Source organism: Nicotiana attenuata, chromosome 1 (assembly GCF_001879085.1).
Source record: "Nicotiana attenuata strain UT chromosome 1, NIATTr2, whole genome shotgun sequence".
Taxonomy (NCBI): domain Eukaryota; kingdom Viridiplantae; phylum Streptophyta; class Magnoliopsida; order Solanales; family Solanaceae; genus Nicotiana; species Nicotiana attenuata.
The window spans coordinates 34,007,909-34,012,512 of NC_031989.1; positions in this window are offsets into that span (position 1 = coordinate 34,007,909).

Genomic DNA, 4,604 nt, shown 5'->3' on the forward strand with positions numbered 1-4,604 from the left:
TACTGTACCTTTTTCGTAATTTGATACTTAAAGTGCTTTTTTAAAAGATTGGCCAAACACAATGAGCTTGCAAAAAGCACTGCTCAAACGAATCGGCCAAACACAAACTACTTATTTTGCAAAAGTACTTTTTCATAAAGCACTTTTGAATAAAAGCGTTTTTCAAAATAAGCAGTTTTTTGCAGCTTGGCCAAACGGGCTCTAAGTGTAATTTTTTTAAAAGTGCTTTTCAAAAAAGTACTTTTGAAAAGCACTTTACTTCTCCTCAAAAACACTTTTTATTTTCTTCCAATAGTTTGGCCAAATACTTCAACTTTGAAAAAAAAAAAAATTTTTGAAAGAAAAAAAAAGTGCTTCTAGGATTGAACAAACTTGGCCAAGCAGTCTACAAGTCTATTTGGATGATATAACTTTTTCTACACCCACCCTTAGATTTGTAAAATTTATCTCGGGTTAACATAGGTAGCATTTCGATTTAATTGTGGTTTAGTTCGTGTAAAAGTGTATTTGGAATAGTTTTGGTTCTGAACTTGATTTTCTAAATTTTCCTTTTACCAAAGGGACATTCAGATAAATTTTTGAAAAATTTTCTGAGAATATTTACGAAAACCAAATGTTTGATTTGATTGCCATTTTCTGTAAAAATGTTGTTTCAGAAAACAAAACATTTTGATTGACATTTTGTCAGTTTTGTGGACACGTGTAAGGAACTTAATGAGTGTACCTACTTTACCCTTTTCTTTTTTGGTTTTTTATCCAGTGTCCGGTACTCACATTAGGGCCCGATTAAATTTGGATTCATATTTGGTTAAGGATAAAGGAGTACTTACCACTCCACCACAATCCATGTTGGTTACTTTACCCTTATCGATAATTACCTTTTACGATTCAGAGACAAAAATGTTCTTTTCCAATTTTCATGAATTAGAGGCAGTGAGATAAACTTTTCCCTTTTGCTACCTATTTTGGGGGTCAAATCAGAGTTCAGTCAAAATTATATTTAAGGCTAAATTTTGTAACCGGTAAGAATAAAGGTAATGCAGTTATATCACAAGATATATCTCATGATGATTTTAAAAAGTTTAAATATTAAGTCGAAGTTTGACTTTAATAAGGCTAACATATGTTCGTTTCGAGAGTCAATTACTCAAATGGTCACTCAATTTAAATTATCTTCAAAAGTCACTTTTCTTTCGTTTGTAACAACAAAGTAACTGAACTATGCCTATTGCACTCAGAAGGTCACTCAACTAGATTTTCTAAATTTTAGATTGCCAAATACCTGTTTTGCCCTCTAAATTATAAATATTTATCTTTTTTTTTATCTTTTTAATATTAACAACAAAAATTCAAAAATTTATTTACATAATTCAGAATGAAAGAAAATGAAGATTATAAAAAAAAATTCCATGCACGTAACATAAAATAATTATTTAAATAAAGGTATTTTTATAATATACATTATATATTATTAAAAATTATGCTCAATTATATTATTATGTTTCTACCAATTTTCCAACGACACAAAGTTATGTCAACGGAAAGCTGGGGACTATCTGTATAAGGTAAAATTGCCCACCGGCGGCGGCCGTCGTCCAAACGACCCCAAAATTTCACCATTTCTTCCTCTCAACCTCCTCTCCATGAATCCAAACTCCAAATCCTTTAAAACCCTCTCAATCCCCTTAAATCTAAGCCTAACTGAAACCCTAGGCGCCGCTCACCACCCCAAACTTCAAAAATTTTACACCACCAGTCCTCTCACTCTCCTCTTCTCCGTTCCATGCCCCAAAACCTTCAAAAGCCTTCCAAAATCCGGCAAAAATTCAGCCGAATTCCGGCTAGCTACCTCCTGCCGCTACTGAGCCTCTTTTCTAGCATGAACACAACCTCGTGGCCTCTCTTTCTCTTTGCCACAATGCTGGAATCAACTTTGTTTTGCCAAAGTTCGTATCTTTTGGCATTTGACATCGAGAAAAAGAGGCATGGAGATCGATTCGTCGTCTAATCGTGTTGTACTACTGGTTTGAAGCCCGAGCCTTTAGGTAAAATCCTAATCCCTTGTTCATCAATTTTATGTTTTTCTTTGTTGAATGATTTTGAGATTGTTTTTTCTTTTTCTTTTTTGTTTAGTTTAATTTCTGTTTTTTTATGAGTAATCTTGTTTATGTTGTTTACTATAATGCCCTTGGTACCCTTCTTCTTCTTCCTTTCTTAATCTTCCATAGGTGCAGGTTTGTCAAGATCAAAGGCTCTTCTGCTATTTCTATTACATTGTATATACTGTGGGGATTCTTCCTTCTTGGTTTGTTGGGGTATTGTACAAATTTTTTCTCTGTTTTATTGTTGTCAAATTGGGGTCTTTTCGATTAAACAAATAAAATCAGAACTTTGCTTGTAAACTCTATTGCAGAATATGTTTGCAAAGAGATCATACTTGGAAGAGCTTAGAGGTGACACCACCACTATGAGCTCAATCCTGCACTAGATGTAGTAATTGGAACTGTTTCAATTAGTAAAAAAAAAAATATGCTTTCATAATATTGCTCTGAGATGAAATTAACTGGAGAAACATAGTTACTGAGGATTTATATAGCTGAGCCCGACTTGTTTGGGACTAAAACGATGTTTTTGTTGTTATTATTGTTGTTGTACAGGTGATGCTAATTACTAAATATAGGCTATCTAGTTATGATAGAATTGAAGATCTCTTGTGAAATAACGTGCAAAGTTCAAGAATCACCGTACAATTTTGGAAAAACAGATCCGTTATAATTAAAGTTTAGTTTTGTTTCTTGTTTACGCCTCTGTGACTATCCGTTGTATTATGAGAGTGATCGATGAGTTTCGGATAGTTAGTAGTTTATATTTATTGAGGTAACTATATTATTTCGTTTCTTTTTACGAGTTTGGTCAATCATTGCTATTGTTTATTTGTTTGGTTTCAATTAGTTTGTGTTGATGCTGTTTTGGTTTAAGTACTTTGAGAGACATGTCATTTAGTTTATAAGCTTGTTTGGCTGGTTTGATAGCCATGTTATTGCATTCCAAATTGATATTCCACTAATGGTATTGCTTCTAATTGATAGTAGTTCATAATGTTTTTCTTTGGTTGTTTTAAGCTCTAATTGGTACTCCCTCCGTTCCAGTTTATGTGAACCTATTTCCTTTTTGGTCCGTTCAAAAAAGAATGACCCCTTTCTAAATTTAGAAACAATTTAGCTTAAACTTACCATTCTACCCTTAATGAGAAGCTTTAATAACCACACAAATACTCTGAGCCCTTATTGACTTGTTTAGGACCACAAATTCCAAAAGTCTTCATTTTTTTTTTAAACTTCGTGCCAAGTCAAACAGGTTCACATAAATTAGAATGGATGGAGTAGTATTTTATTATTGAAAACCGACATGAAATCTCATTTTTTTTCCCAAAAAATCAAAATTTCCGACTGAATTCGGTCGGAAATTTCAAATGAAATCTCAAGTTTTTTTTAATTTCCGAACGAATTTTATATTTATTTTTAAAATAAATTAACAATTTATTATAATTTACAAATAATTATTTATTTAAATAAAGTTATTATTTTTTAAAAATTCTGACCGATTTCAATCGGTATTTGAAAATTTAAAAAAAAAATTTAATTGGTACCGATCGAATTCGGTCGGAAATTGAAGTTTGACAGTCAGTCAACGCTTTGAAATTTCGGTCGGTACACGTTAGCGACCATCATTTTTCCGACTAATTAAAAGCGGTCGGAAATCGGTCGATTTTTATCAATTTCCGACCGATTTCAGTGGACGAATTTACACAGTTTTTTAGTAGTGACCATCAATCATTCATTATTAAGCCAAACAATTGTGTGAAGATTCGAGATTAATTTTAGAATTCTAAAAATAAGTACATGAAGGAGAGAGTATCGCGCGGTGTATTCTCGTCCTAAATAAATGATATTGATTTTAGGTGTGATTTTCACATATAGGTAACTCAAAATACTATGTGATCATCTAGCTTGTGGACTCCAAAGGCAAACAAAGTAGAAAACCACCAAGATGGAGGACTCTTCGCAACTACAATTTGGATTGATACGAACAAAGTCAAAAAATGAGTTAACATCTGAAAGTAATCAAAGTCCTTTGGTTTGGCTGGTCTAATTCTCAAGTTGGCAGTTGGGTTTGATCCGATCTTTGTGTCCCGTGATTAGTTTGGCAAGCCTTCACACTTTTAAATAGAAACCAAAGGAAGTACAAGTGTGCGTGTGTGTTGGTATGGAAGCAATGCATTGTTTATGGGGAAAAAATGTCTAAAGATACTCTAAATGGATTTGACTAGTTAGACAGAAACTAAATAGGTCAAAATGATAAGGTATGCCAAGTCAAATTAAAAGGCCAATGAAATCGCGTTACATGTGCAAGTGTCATGTTCTATCCAATCAAATTGGGCCTTGTCACGCTTCGATCTGATTGGTCGGAAAGCGTTTGTTCTCATTATAACTCTTCCCTTCCACAACTATAAATAGGGGTCTTCATAACTTAGAAAAGAGACCAGAAGTTATAACAAGAAGCAAGAGAGAGCTCGTAGATCAAACGCCGTAAATTTCTCTTCT